This window comes from Musca domestica, unplaced genomic scaffold (assembly GCF_030504385.1).
Source record: "Musca domestica strain aabys unplaced genomic scaffold, Musca_domestica.polishedcontigs.V.1.1 6, whole genome shotgun sequence".
Lineage (NCBI taxonomy): Eukaryota > Metazoa > Arthropoda > Insecta > Diptera > Muscidae > Musca > Musca domestica.
Genome location: NW_026712363.1, coordinates 2,904,822 through 2,921,226, shown reverse-complemented (window position 1 = coordinate 2,921,226; position 16,405 = coordinate 2,904,822). Strand labels below are relative to the sequence as shown.

Below are 16,405 nucleotides of genomic sequence, written 5' to 3'. Positions count from 1 at the left end.
GCACTTACCTTCGACTCCATTGGAAATAGCACACAAATTTGATTTTCTATTTCATTACTATCCGCAAGTGAGCAAGGATATCCCTTAGACTCAATATACTTAGCAAGTGTGTTGATAAGTAAGTTGCGCTGTTGCTCGTTAAAAAGATTATGCTTTGCATAATGCTTTAAAAGTAATCTCCCATTCTGTGAATCCATCAGCATATCCTTTACTGATGGAACTGGTTTTTTGACTAAACCACAATCAGTGAATTCCAAAGTGGTATTTGTTTTAGGGGTTTTTTCTGCATTGTTGGATTCTAGTTGCCACTGCGTTAAATTCTTTTGAAATATCGCCATATCTCCTACTGCCAATCCCTGAAATAATATTTCTATTCGTACAAACTATTGCGAATAATTCACCTTTTATTGTACACACAAATGACGAATTGTCGTATTTATAGCCCAATATTACTGCTTCAGCAAACAAATTAAATGTGTCGTATTTCAATTTATGTAATATGTTTTTTTCAATATTTTTGTCAAAAATCCTTTTTCTGAAAACACTATTTTCCGTGAATTTGTCATTTAGCAAAAAATTAGCAAATTTCATTTGATGCTTAAAAGAAAACGATTTTGGAATATTTTTGCGAGATGTAATTATATGTGAGTAAATTTTGAATTCTCTGTGCTTTCCTTCATATCTAAAATTCCAGATGTTTCGCAAAGGTCCAGATTTTTTTAAAATGGTAGGATAGTGAGAATATATATCAAATTTAGGAGTCAGTGGGCACTTAAATAATGTCACAAATTCTTTATTAACTATTTCTATATCTGTTTTTATATTTGATATAAGGTTTTCGTCTATATGAAAGCATAAAAGTTCATCTACCAATCTCAAGAAATTTAGAACATATGTATATACAACATCGTTTTGGGGTATATGCTCCCCAATTAACATACGGAAATTGTAACAAAATGACATAATCTGTCTTGCTGATAATTTCAACTTACCACTTTCTATTTCCTTCAGTGATATTTTTATCTTTTCTGTGCCCTTATCATTTGTATAGTAAGAGAATGATGCCAGCCTTAAATTAATTTCGTCAATGCTCACATATTGCATTGTTTTTATGAAATAAATCAATGATTTGCATAAAATCAGGTGGGCTATCCCCTCGAAAATGTCATGCATGATGTCTACATAATAATTTTCTGTGGCGTGAAATGATATTCCACATTTAAATTGCAGTATGCTGATATACCCGATTCTGAGATTTCATTTCTCTCAAATGACAAAGCATAATTTCTCCTATTTCTCATTACAGCAGGATTTTCTTCGCCTGTCTTCTGTGATTCTGTTTTATTCATTAAACAAAATCGGCAAAATTTTTTTGCCGAAAATGATTTTTGAAAACCTAATGAAATGTTTTAACCTAAATTATCTCCTAAAACTAAGCCTAGTATGAAATGGACTTTTACTGTCCCATTTTTTGTATTTATTTCTATGCCCTCAGTTTCTAGTGATGAAATTTTTTGTACAAGTAAAGTATAACAGCTACTGCCGTATTTTTTAATATCGGCTGCAAGCACTGATGCAGCCAAAAATACTTCATTAATGTTTGAGAATTTACTTGGAATACAAGGGAAACTGTAATAGAAGTTACAAACAGAATTTTTAGTCGATTTCGAACCTAGAGAATTGTTAATACCGAAATCGTCCAGGTACAAAAAATATGGAACTAGAGTCTCTTTGGGGTACATCATTTTTTTTTGCTTCCATAACTCACCCTGCGCAAATTTTTCAATTTTTTGTTTATTTTCAGTATGTTTATTGTGTGTTAAAACATCTTCAAGGAAATTATCTTTTTCAAAAATTTTTTTAAATTTAAAATCTATTGGCATTATTATGGCTTTTGATTTCGGATCATTTTCGATATTGAAAAATGTTGCCTCTGCAAGCAAACCCATATCTTTTGACACTTTAGTGAGTTTATGCTCTGAATTAACTCCCTTAAAAATGTCTTTAACATCATCAAACATTGCAGGTACTATATCTTTACTTACACCGGCATTTTGAAGACTAAGTTCAATAAACTTGATAAGTGGATCTAATAAGAATTCATCAATTAACTTTTGATTAGAAATTATGTTTGAGCGAAAAATATTCACCCCTACTCTGTAAGACGTCGTCGACAGCTAACGTCGACGCCTTGTGTCGCCGTGTTAATTTTGGCAACCCTGAAGTCGTGTCGACAGCAGACGACGAGTACTTGGTACTCGCTAAGGCGTTTATACAACCATGTTGAGTCGACTCGACTTACTTTTGGGCGTTACGGTTTTTCTGCACGCCTTGTGACGCCTTGATATAAACAACTGTATTTTTATTGATTTGTAAGTTGGTGAAAAAAAAGAAAATAGGGAAAAAAATAAAAATTACAAATGGAACGCAATTTGATTGCTTAATAAAAGAACTTGGGAAAAACCCACGCCTTGCGGAAGGGTTCAGCAGAGGCTCTCTTCCATCCAATTTTAAAAAAGATTGGGAGGATATTACAACAAAACTGAATGCTTTTGGTCCTCCGGCAAGAGACAGTGATGGTTGGCAGAAGGTAAGGAATAACAGTATATGTACACAAATAATTAAACTTTCTTTGTTTTGTTTTAGATTTGGAGAGATCTAAAATTCAAATGTAAAAAGAAAGTAGCCTTCAACAAGGCAGAATGCAATGCAACAGGTGGAGGCAGATACATGCAGCTGCAACTTTCCCCGTTGGAAGAGGCAGTTGCGAGTATAATGAAATTTGAAAGCCAATTAACTCCTGATGGCTACGTGTGTGGCGCCAAAAAGACCAGGGATTTTCTGTGGTACAGGGTGAGGAGGAGATTCGCTCAACACCAGCGTCTACACTTCGGTCTTCAAATGTTGAAGCCGAAGAATACTTTCCCACAGATGAGACATTCACCCACCATCAGCCTGGCAACATAAGTGCATGTGAGGAAGGTTGGTTGGTCGAGCGCGTTGAAGATGAAGAAAACATCTGCCCGCCGGAGTCATCTAGTGCTGTAACTCAAAAAAAGAATCAAAGAAAGCAGAAAGATAATAGGAAAAGCAGAGAAAGTTTATTTGAACTGCATAACAATATGCAAGAAAAGGTGTTGAATGAGATTTCCCACACCATGAACTCAATCAAAAACACATTAAAAGACGCCAAAAAAATTCAGGAAGAGGAGTTAAAATTACTAAAAAGACAAAATTAAAACGAAAAGGAAATAATTAAAATTAAGAAAGAGAAGTTGAAATTGTTAAGAAGAAAACATGAAAGAGAGGAAGAGTTGTTCCAAAACGAAGTGGAAATAAAGAAAATTGCGCTGGAAATCAAAAAGAGGAAGTTGCAAAAGCTGAATGAATCTGACCAATGAAGCCAAAAATTGTGATAGCTGCGCTTTACATAAATATTAATAAGTAGTACCTAGTAATTTTTTCATTCTATAAGAATGAATTTATGTATTTCATTTAATTTTTTTTTATTTTTTAGAGTCTGAATTTAATTCTAAGTTTGAAATAAGAATGAACTTTTTTTTAAGTTTTAATACATAAACAATGATTTTTTTTTTATTAAAATCAACAAACTTAAACAAAAGTGGATTTTGTTTGGTCTCGTATTTGTGAAGCTTCAATACTTTGTATATTTTCGTCTTCATTCTCAACATTTTCATTGCTGAGTTGTACAGGTACATCTTCGCTTAGATCATTTACACCATATGCAATAGAAATGTTGTGTTATGCCGAGCAAACATTTGCAATTTTAGTTGCCTTTTCACGCTTATAATGAAGTTGACGAGCGCCGAGTAAACACCGAAAGCGATTTTTTAAAACACCAATGGTTCTTTCAATAATATTTCTTGCTTTGGCATGTTTATTGTTAAAAACAGCCTCAGCACTCCCTTCTTGAGAAGAACGATATGGCGTCGTCAGGTATGGCTCTAGCGGATAGCCTGCATCACCTGCATAAAAATCATATATTAGTACGTATATGTAGAGTATGAAAACAAAACGAAAAATTTCTTATTTGAAAGGTTCGACAACCAAGGTTTGTGAATCGTTTTTTTTTTTTTTTTTTGATATTCTGTTCTCATGGTGATGCATTTTACCTAAAATCCAACTATTACGGTCACCACCATCATAACGTTCGCGCAAAATTTGTTTGGCGTGGCTCATATTCCAAATCAAGGAGTCATGTGCTGAGCCAGCATGTCGAGCATCCAAATACCTAAGTAAAACTTAAATTAGAATCTTAATTGCACAAAATAATTTCATTACTTACAATCATAGCATTCAAACTAACAAATCCTTTACGGTTATAATAAATGCTTTGCTTCTCCTTCTTCGGTGTAATTATCTTAATGTGGGTCCCATCTATGCATCCAATGACGCCTGGAAACCCTGTTTTTTCAAAAAAAGCTAGTTTTGCTTCGGCTTTCTCATCCTCGGTGCCAAAAAGCGTAAAGTTGTAGCCAACTTTATTGTGGTGGACACAGAAGTTTACCGAATACTTTTCTTCATTTTCGGCTCAATAGTATCAAGCAAGTATTTAAATGCTGCTTTATTGATGCGAAAATGGTTTTGAAACCTGTAGATAAATGATATATTTTATGAATGGCATGTATCATGACCCAAAATAAACTATAAAACTTACTTGATATGTGGTAGGTTAAATATATCTGACCTTTGCCTTATAATTTTTCTTTGTATACGAAGGCTTTTTTCTGTTCTTCATCACTAGAAATAATAAATAAAATAAATCATTTTACCAAACAAATTGAAGAAAATTTTCTTTATTCGTTAGGGATTACACTTTTTGGTGGTAAATTATCGAAACGCAGGCGTCACTGGCCGCGACGTCTTACAAAGTAAAAATTTTGCATTCATGTGACAACGCCGACGTCAACGAGTGACAACGACTTTGAGACGACGACGTCTTTGGCGACGACTTACAGAGTAGGGGTGATTATTAAAGGAATGCAACCGAATCAGAAATAAACTAATTGAACGGCGGATTTCACCCAAGTTTTCCTTGTAAATCCTTTCGCTTCCGCTAATACACTCATTCATAATTTCTATTTCAATTTCCTCCACATTTACCTCTTCGATGTTGGACTCAGGTTCAACAATGTTTCCCGTATTATAATACTCTGTCCTCTTACTACTGCGTCCATGTCTAAGAACATGCCTTTTATAACTCCCCTTTGAACCAAAGGTTAAAAAACACTCATTAAAATGACACATAAAAGTTGTTCCAGCCGGACAGTAATGGGTTTTAATGTGAGTAAAAAGACTGTCCGATATTGGAAATATTTCCTCACAGAAAGGGCATTTTACTGTACTTACATTATTTTCCATTTTTACGCATTCACAGGAACTTTTTTTCACTATTTAAAAATCACTATTCACTTTTTAAAAATCACTATTCACTTTTTTAGCACACTTAACGCGACGAAAGTCTAAAGCACACTGAATGCATTTACCAAAATACAACATCATCAAATCAAACACCGTAAGATTTCAACAAACAACAAGAAATACATACGAATTAAAAACAACAACGCAGTAACTCCTTGCTTCCTCTCTGAAATAACTCCTCGTCCCGCCGATACATCAGCACCAGAAACAAATTCTAACGTTCGCAAAGAAAAAAACAACGCATGCATGCTCTCTGAAATAACTCCTCGCCCCGCCGATACATCAGCACCAGAAACAAATTCTAACGTTCGCAAAGAAAAAATCCCAACGCATAAATGTTCTCTGAAATAACTCCTCTCATGAATAATTCATCGCCCCCGCCGGTACGTTACCACCATTCAGAAATTCTAATGCTCGTCAGAAAAAGATCATTTCATGCATTGCATTTTTCTCATGGTTGTTTTGTTGAGAGGGCAAGCGGGAAAATAGGTGTGTTGCTAATTGTTGTTGGGATGAGTTTCTTTTTCTTTGCATAGAAACGGGAATAAACTTGTGTTGCTAATTGTTGTAGGGATGAATTCTTTTTCTGGCGAGCATTAGCATTTCTGAATGGTGGTAACGTAACGGCGGGGCGAGGAATTATTCATGAGAGGAGTTATTTCAGAGAGCATGCATGCGTTGCTTTTTTTTTCTTTGCGAACGTTAGAATTTGTTTCTTTTGGTGATTTGCAGGCAGAAGCGAATATTTATTTCTTGTATATATTGGTTGGTCTTTGAATTCGATTATGATTGTATCCATTTTTTTTCTGCTGTTGATGGTCATGTATTTTATTTTTTCACACTTGTATATTTACGTACATACATACATATGTTATTGGTGAGATGTATATACATACATACAAATCAATTATTGTTCAAATTTACTAGATTTATTAGATATTAGATTTTTGCAATATGTTCTAATAAAATTGCTTGTAATAAATACAACAAAGAAGTTCTTTAACAGCAAGTGTCGATGTTGGCACATAATATTACAGCTCTCCCACAAAAAAGACCTGCCAATTCTCAGTATTTTAACGGATTTAAACTAAATGTGTGTCTCTATACGCAAAAAAAAAACTAAGTTTGCTATCAATTTTTACAAACAATTTAACAAAGTATTTTGTAATAAAGTAATAAACAATAATATGGCATATTACAAAAAATAATATTAAAAATGGTTTAACAAATTTAATAAACTTTTTGGTCAAACTTGTTTGTTGATGACCTTTTTTTGCAAATTGTTGGTGTTCGATAAAGATTTCCCACTACGTTTGAAATATTTTATCGACATTTTTTTGTCGAATGGTGATGAAGCTTTTAATCAAAATTTTCGGTGTGTCTTTTTTTTCTGTGTTCTAAAACTTAGGGCACCCCAACTTCTCATAGATTTGATTGATACGATGCTTATTAGCAGAACTATCAACTCGAGCATTGGGGAAACATTCGTCATGAAATCTGTCGCTAGGGGTGTCTTATCAACATTACTCTGGCTTCTGGTTATTAACAACATACTCATAGATCTAGAGAAAAGGGGGACAAAGGTAGTCACATACACTGATGATGTCGTCCTTTTGATTGCTGGGAAATTCCTGCAAACAATCACTGATCTGATGCAGGGAGCTCTAGTCACCCTATCAAGGTGGGCGCATCGTAATGGACTAGGCGTAACCCATCAAAGACAGAGCTCGTACTCTTTACGAAGAAACGTAAATATCCTTCATTTATATCACCGATGCTAGATAGAGTCACGTGAAACCTCTCATCAAAGGCCACATACCTTGGTAGCATCCTCGACCGCCAGCTAAGTTGGAAGAGGAACACCGAGGAACGAGCAAAGAGAGGATTGATCGCACTCTATTCTTGTAAGAACCCCATAGGTAAAAGCTGGGGCCTCAAACAACACATCATCAAATACGTGTATGAGTCAATTGTTCGTCCCATTCTATCCTATGGATCTCTAGTCTGGTGGCATTCCCTGGAGAAGTCAACTTACTTACGACACATTGACAAAGTTCAAAGAGCCGCATCCTTACTAATAACGGGTGCCTTCAGGAGCACTCCTCAAGCAGCACTGGACACCCTACTGTGCTTAAGTCTACTGAGCATACATGTTGAGGAACAGGCATTCAGAAGTGCTCTTCGAATCAGAGAACTAAACGAATGGCGCAGTCAACCCTTTGGACATTCTGCGATTTTAAGACGTGTTAGGTATGTGGGAGTGGTAGGCAATACAAGAGACTATATTTCACCACGGTTGAGCTTTGACCCACCTGACATACACATACCTAACAGAGACGCCTGGGCCCGTAACACCCCACCTTTCCACGGCATAGCTGTTTATAGCGACGGCTCAAAGATGGACTGTGGAACGGGAGCTGGTGTCTTCTGTGATACCCTTAATGTTCGTGAATCCTACAAGCTTGGAAACGACTGTAGCGTATTCCAGGCGGAAATATTTGCGGTCAAAAAAGCCACAGACCAGCTGGTTACGAGGAATGCTGAGGCTAGCGGCCCGGTGACTATATACGTCGATAGGTTCCTCGCTTCATTTCCAGCGCACAATGTTAACCAAAATCTCCGAATACGAATCCATGGACTATTGTGCCTGGAATAATTGCGAAGTTGCCACTTAAAAATACCAAAGTGTTGATCACCTCAATCAAGCGCTTCGCCGGGAATTGGTCAAAATACCGCAGAGCAACATTCGGGTAGCGTGTGACAGTTTCATTGGCCGTTTGAAGGTCATAATTCGTGCAAAAGTTGACCAATTCGAACAAATCTTAACTTATTCTAAAAGTTGATGCTATTTCCGATGTGTTTTATATGTAATTTAATTTTTATATATAATATATATAAAATTTAAAAAAAAGTAAACATTTTAGCGTTTGGCTTTATTGCAGCTTTTTAATCTCACCCTGTATACACTGGCAGTATGCATTGATATCGAAGGCGCTTTCAATAACGTCAGCACAGATATACTCATCCAATCCTTAGACAACTTCCTGGTCGACCGGTCCCTCAGGGATCTATGCTAAGGAATAGAATAGATGGATAACTTGTTGGCAATATGAAGTTAACATAAGGGATAAATTCGTCAAGGAACTCCACAGGGAGGGAGGGAGTATCATCTCTCCATACTACTATAAATAGTCTTCTGAGGACTTTAACCAACGAAGGATTTGAACCAGTCTGCTATCCAGACGACGTTATAATGAGGGAAAAGAACTCTAACTTGTTGTGCAAAAGGGACGAGTCACATCAATAGTTTGGTGGACAGCAATGGATAAAACGTAATACCAAAATATTAAAGAAAGTCCAACGGATGTGCTACCTAAGCGTTTGTGGTGCAATGAGTACACCACCAACTACGGCTTTTGAGACAATTCTATGTGTATACCCAATAGATATTCAGATACGGCACGAGGCGGCCGTTGCGGTCATAAGGCTCAGAGCGACGGACGAGCGTATAGGCAAAAGCCACGTTACATACCATCAACAAATTTTACAGGTGACAACGGGAGAATCAATGGAAAACTTTGCATTGGATATCGGATACCTGAAACTTCTGTAACTGCCTCATGTAAATCATTAATTCCTACCAGAGACTCGTGAATCGACGGATCCCTATCGCAAATACCGACTGGAAACTGTTGTTATACAGACACTGAGCCGTCTGTATAACAGTTTCCATTTGAACTGGCCTAATGATTACACGAGACCGCCTACCATAAACGTCCTAACCGACAGTAAGATCGCTGTGAAAGCTATAACATCCAAAACCGTTAATTGAAAAACAATCAACAACTATTCTCAACACGGCTCAGTACGCATTATATGTGAGTTAGAGATAACAAAACAGGCAGCTAAACGCGTCACGACTAGAGTTCAAGAAATGGACAAAAAACGCTCATATGGGACAATGAAGGCGTAGAAAAACCCACAAAAATCCTTTGGAGCGACCCCAGTGATTTGGAGGGGTATTGACATTATTGTAGGTCCCAGCAAGTGACATCGATTGCTCAATATTGTAGAGTGGAAAAGATTGGTCTAGAGAAAATCCATATAAAAATGGTCGAAATTTCGTCGGTTCTCAAGGACGCAACTTTGGAGACATATGCAACACATGGGTTTACTGTTTTTTATATTTCTTTGCCCTTTACCCAAACTATATGCGCTCTTCTGGGAGGCATAAATAAAAAGCTCCATCAAATCAAATAACGTAATAATGTGGTTAATGTTTTCAGTGGGGTAGAGATCGTTGGGGTACGAATACGTACCTCCTTCCATTCTGGCCAAGAGATTCTACTAAACTCTTTCATTAGCTTTTTTATTTATGAATTTCTCTTTAATATATAAATTATCGTTGTCATACCGATGACCGTCGCTAGAAATACAATTAAGATATGAGACAATGAGATATGTTGATGTTGTCTTAATTCTAAAATTTTTCAATATCCTTAGTGATACTGAGTAAAATATCATTAAATCTTATTTTATTTGCAATTTGTTGTTGTTGTTTGTATGAAAATCACATTGTATGTAGAAAAATAAAGGAAAGTATTTTCGCATTGATTGGAAAATATTTAATTTTCTATTGTTATTTACAATTTGAGAACGTAACAATGTACTTTCCATTTAATATATTAAATACAACTTTTGTTAATTTTGATGTTGCCAGCATTTTTAAAAATAATAGATTCAACATCATATAATTCATATTATGTTGTTATCGTTAAATATTAATTTACAATTTCCTTTTTAGAGTTTTTTCTTCATTATAAGTATAAGATATATTTTTGATATTTACAAATTTTTCAATGGTTTTCTTCTGTTTCGTAAGACTTATGGTTAGGTATAGGGCATGGTAGAAGAATAAAGGTAGGCGCATCGACTCAGCTGCTGGGACAATGAACTGTCAAACTAACTTTGGAATTTAAAATGATGAATAAAAATTATTTAAATTTGTAAAAATTGTTAAAAAAAACGTTTATTATGAATGACGTCCTATAAGAACACATCTAAAAATCTATTTATTTTTGAAGAAACGTTTACAAATTTTGACATATCCGTGCTTCCAAGCGTTGATGCATCTACCCGTATTTTTCTATCATGACATAGGGATAATAATTTTTACAATATATTTTATGTTATGTAGGTATTTTGATTGAAAATATTGCACAATTATTATTGCATAATAGTACTCCGATTTTTACCCGGCTACATCTGCATTATATTTATCTATTTCTTCACATGTTAATAAAAAGTTAAAAAAAATCTACTCTTCCCATAAATGGTTTTGGGAGAATAATAAAATTTTCTTCGTATAACAACATAAAGCAACTAAAAAATCTATATCAAATTTTAGCAGATTGCTGCTAACCATAAAGAGTTCGAAAACGATAATCGTATCTACGCTCCGGAGCGACCCGATTTCCTCTCGCCCAGGTATTGTCAACCCAGTGAAAGCAGTTTTATCCGAAGGTTTTCCCACAGTGAGCAGCTTTGTCCGACATTATATTAAGCCGTGCACTTCGTCAAGAGCCGATCAAGATTAACTAGAGAACAATCTACCTATTCTTTTAGTACTAAGACTGGCATTTCATCCCGTAGTTGTAATAGTCTAGCTAGTTATGCGTCTAGCTTTTCACCCATTTCTACGGTTTCGCAAATCTTCATCAATTCGTGGCTAATACGTATTGAGACGGCTGCACCATCATAAACGTAATTTTGTCAAAACAACACAGGATTGTGTATTTCGTCTTCGGCTGCAATTTGTGGAGGGGTTGGACTCCGATGACGGCATTCATACCATAATTGTCATCGACATATGAATGCCACTCAGACATGCTTATATGCTACTTGGTCTGGAGATTCTCTCTTATACCGTAGGACATCTCTCAATGGATCCTGCATTTCGACCTTTACACGCCTAGGATGAGTTTTATTTACCGTACGATGGTTGGGATGACTCCCATAATGACACTCAAGCATGTACTGCAACAAATGCATATATGGTTATGCTGTCGTACAAAAAGGTCCTTCGCATCATCATACTACGGATACTGTTCGTACACGCCCCGATTGAAGAAAATCCCTAATCATGCTTCTGTTCTTTTTGTCGAAACATCATCCAGCACAGATCTGACTGCATTAGTCAGAATTTTAGAGAAATAATCAAAATGCTTTACGTTGTAATGTGCTATAAGAGCGTAGTTCTCAAGTCTTCGTTGTCATTATCTGAACCGAAGTCTCCTGATAAAACAACCTATACGTATTCCTATGGGATTCGTATTTATTTATATGGTCTCCTAGCACAGTATTCACTCTATATCCTTCCATGACTTCTGAGACCGCGTTAGAGTGAATACAATTCAGTCCCGCTTGATAGGCTTCTTGAACTAGAGGCTCTCTCTTTTAGCTCTGTACCTCTCTATAGATCATGAAGGTCTTTCCTTACGTACCTGGGTGGAGGTTGCCTATCCACCAGCTGGTGATCTGTCTGTAACTCATGTAACACATGTAGGTGGCCGACAGGTGTCATGAGGAGGCACCCTCTGCGGTTCTAAGGGCGGCATTCTAGCAGGACTGAATATTTTTCCACTGCTTAGGACTAACGTTTGTGGACCACACCGGTCTATCGCGTTGTAAGATGTCAACAAGGTTTTCTTACCAGCTCCCCAAGTGCTGCCGGCCAGAGACTTTTAAACCTTATTCGTACTTCTGATCTTTTCGCAGATAGCTGTGGTATGCGCGGACGACTTGAAGAGGCTATCAAATATGACCCCTAAGACCTTGGAATAGTTGGTGGTCGGCATTAAAACACCATCGACCTGCATATTCAAAGATAGCCTCATCTGATGAAAAGTGTGTTCGTCGATATCTTCATATTCCTCCCAGTGAAAAAGGCGGTTAGATCAACTTTGTAAGCATTTCACGATCGCATATGTCTGGAATGGAATGGAATGTTAGAAAGGTAGAAGTTAAACAGTTCCGGAGATATCACCCCACCTTGGGGAACTCCCTGTTTTACTCTATGGAAGCTCGACTTCTTGCTTCTGAATTCCACGTTCGACTGGCGTCCACACATATAGTTTACTATCCAACGTTTCAAACTTGGCTAGAAGGCGGTGCATTCAATGTCCTCGAACAGTGTGGCATGATTGACTGTATGAAAAGCTTTTGATAAATCAAGTGCCACCATAACTGTTCTGTCAAACGACCTGTTCTGGTTAAGTCCTCTACTTATATGTGTGGAAATGGCATGTAAAGCTGTTGTTATGCTATGCAATGTTCTGGCTTCAGTAGCGGGACCACCCTGCCCATTTCCAGGCATCAGGAACTATAAGTGTGGCTAACGACAGGTTGAGGCGTTTGGTGAGATACATCCAGTTGGTTCAACATCACCATAGAGATTCCGCCAGGACCAAGCGCTTTAGATGACTTTGCGCTTCTGATGACATGTGCAACATCTTACATCTTACGTTTGGTATATTCTCTGGATTCTTGCCAATTTGCTTCCCCACTGTTAAGGAAAGTGCGGCGTTCGTTCGGAGTCTATGAAATCGATAATCGATTTCGATATCTTCGATATCGCTTTCCTACTAAAGAATATAAAAATTGTACTTTCCGATTTTTTGTAATTTTATGTACAAACATTTATAGAAGTAAAATAGCTAATAGAGGAAACAGAAATTGATGTATGCAAAAAGGGCTTTGTTAACAATGTACGAAACAGTGGCGGAAGCAAAGGTAAATTGGGGCAACTATGTATCCAAATGTTGCTAAACAATGAGGTGTTATTATAGCGCCCACCCAACGATGGCTGCAACTTCTTGGTAGATTACAAGAAATTGAAAATGTTTATATTAATAAACATTTTTTGGTGACCCCGACGTGGTCCTGACAAAGATTACTTGATTCACTCACAGTGGGGTAGAGATCGTTGGGGTACGAATACGTACCTCCTTCCATTCTGGCCAAGAGATTCTACTAAACTCTTTCATTAGCTTTTTTATTTATGAATTTCCCTTTAATATATAAATTATCGTTGTCATACCGATGACCGTCGCTAGAAATACAATTAAGGAATATGAGATATGTTGATGTTGTCTTAATTCTAAAATTTTTCAATATCCTTAGTGATACTGAGTAAAAAAATATTAAATCTTATTTTATTTGCAATTTGTTGTTGTATGAAAATGTATGTTGTATGAAAATCACATTGTATGTAGAAAAATAAAGGAAAGTATTTTCGCATTGATTGGAAAATATTTAATTTTCTATTGTTATTTACAATTTGAGAACGTAACAATGTACTTTCCATTTAATATATTAAATACAACTTTTGTTAATTTTGATGTTGCCAGCATTTTTAAAAATAATAGATTCAACATCATATAATTCATATTATGTTGTTATCGTTAAATATTAATTTACAATTTCCTTTTTAGAGTTTTTTCTTCATTATAAGTATAAGATATATTTTTGATATTTACAAATTTTTCAATGGTTTTCTTCTGTTTCGTAAGACTTATGGTTAGGTATAGGGCATGGTAGAAGAATAAAGGTAGGCGCATCGACTCAGCTGCTGGGACAATGAACTGTCAAACTAACTTTGGAATTTAAAATGTTGAATAAAAATTATTTAAATTTGTAAAAATTGTTAAAAAAAAAACGTTTATTATGAATGACGTCCTATAAGAACACATCTAAAAATCTATTTATTTTTGAAGAAACGTTTACAAATTGTGACATATCCGTGCTTCCAAGCGTTGATGCATCTACCTGTATTCTTCTGTCATGGCATAGGGATAATAATTTTTACAATATATTTTATTTTATGTAGGTATTTTGATTGAAAATATTACACAATTATTATTGCATAATAGTACTCCGATTTTTAACCGGCTACATCTATATTATATTTATCTATTTCTTCACATGTTAATAAAAAGTTAAAAAAAATCTACTCTTCCCATAAATGGTTTTGGGAGAATAATAAAATTTTCTTCGTATAACAACATAAAGCAACTAAAAAATCTATATCAAACTTTAGCAGATTGAATATGAGCTGCTAACCATAAAGAGTTCGAAAACGATAATCGTATCTACGCTCCGGAGCGACCCGATTTCCTCTCGCCCAGGTATTGTCAACCCAGTGAAAGCAGTTTTATCCGAAGGTTTTCCCACAGTGAGCAGCTTTGTCCGACATTATATTAAGCCGTGCACTTCGTCAAGAGCCGATCAAGATTAACTAGAGAACAATCTACCTATTCTTTTAGTACTAAGACTGGCATTCCATCCCGTAGTTGTAATAGTCTAGCTAGTTATGCGTCTAGCTTTTCACCCATTTCTACGGTTTCGCAAATCTTCATCAATTCGTGGCTAATACGTATTGAGACGGCTGCACCATCATAAACGTAATTTTGTCAAAACAACACAGGATTGTGTATTTCGTCTTCGGCTGCAATTTGTGGAGGGGTTGGACTCCGATGACGGCATTCATACCATAATTGTCATCGACATATGAATGCCACTCAGACATGCTTGTATGCTACTTGGTCTGGAGATTCTCTCTTATACCGTAGGACATCTCTCAATGGATCCTGCATTTCGTCCTTTACACGCCTAGGATGAGTTTTATTTACCGTACGATGGTTGGGATGACTCCCATAATGACACTCAAGCATGTACTGCAACAAATGCATATATGGTTATGCTGTCGTACAAAAAGGTCCTTCGCATCATCATACTACGGATACTGTTCGTACACGCCCCGATTGAAGAAAATCCCTAATCATGCTTCTGTTCTTTTTGTCAAAACATCATCCAGCACAGATCTGACTGCATTAGTCAGAATTTTAGAGAAATAATCAAAATGCTTTACGTTGTAATGTGCTATAAGAGCGTAGTTCTCAAGTCTTCGTTGTCATTATCTGAACCGAAGTCTCCTGATAAAACAACCTATACGTATTCCTATGGGATTCGTATTTATTTATATGGTCTCCTAGCACAGTATTCACTCTATATCCTTCCATGACTTCTGAGACCGCGTTAGAGTGAATACAATTCAATCCCGCTTGATAGGCTTCTTGAACTAGAGGCTCTCTCTTTTACCTCTGTACCTCTCTATAGATCATGAAGGTCTTTCCTTACGTACCTGGGTGGAGGTTGCCTATCCACCAGCTGGTGATCTGTCTGTAACTCATGTAACACATGTAGGTGGCCGACAGGTGTCATGAGGAGGCACCCTCTGCGGTTCTAAGGGCGGCATTCTAGCAGGACTGAATATTTTTCCACTGCTTAGGACTAACGTTTGTGGACCACACCGGTCTATCGCGTTGTAAGATGTCAACAAGGTTTTCTTACCAGCTCCCCAAGTGCTGCCGGCCAGAGACTTTTAAACCTTATTCGTACTTCTGATCTTTTCGCAGATAGCTGTGGTATGCGCGGACGACTTGAAGAGGCTATCAAATATGACCCCTAAGACCTTGGAATAGTTGGTGGTCGGCATTAAAACACCATCGACCTGCATATTCAAAGATAGCCTCATCTGATGAAAAGTGTGTTCGTCGATATCTTCATATTCCTCCCAGTGAAAAAGGCGGTTAGATCAACTTTGTAAGCATTTCACGATCGCATATGTCTGGAATGGAATGGAATGTTAGAAAGGTAGAAGTTAAACAGTTCCGGAGATATCACCCCACCTTGGGGAACTCCCTGTTTTACTCTACGGAAGCTCGACTTCTTGCTTCTGAATTCCACGTTCGACTGGCGTCCACACATATAGTTTACTATCCAACGTTTCAAACTTGGCTAGAAGGCGGTGCATTCAATGTCCTCGAACAGTGTGGCATGATTGACTGTATGAAAAGCTTTTGATAAATCAAGTGCCACCATAACTGTTCTGTCACACGACCTG

At 36.7% G+C, this 16,405-nt stretch overlaps 1 long non-coding RNA gene across 1 annotated transcript; it reads right to left on the bottom strand.

Moving 5' to 3' along the window:
• Positions 1–3,552: 3,552 nt before the first annotated feature.
• Positions 3,553–6,039, bottom strand: LOC131805738 (uncharacterized). The gene is made up of 5 exons (XR_009343798.1): positions 5,371–6,039; positions 4,679–4,761; positions 4,307–4,612; positions 4,134–4,252; positions 3,553–3,986 (listed from the first exon to the last, which is right to left on the bottom strand). It is a non-coding gene; the product is annotated as an uncharacterized LOC131805738 (long non-coding RNA).
• Between the last annotated feature and the right edge of the window lie 10,366 nt (positions 6,040–16,405).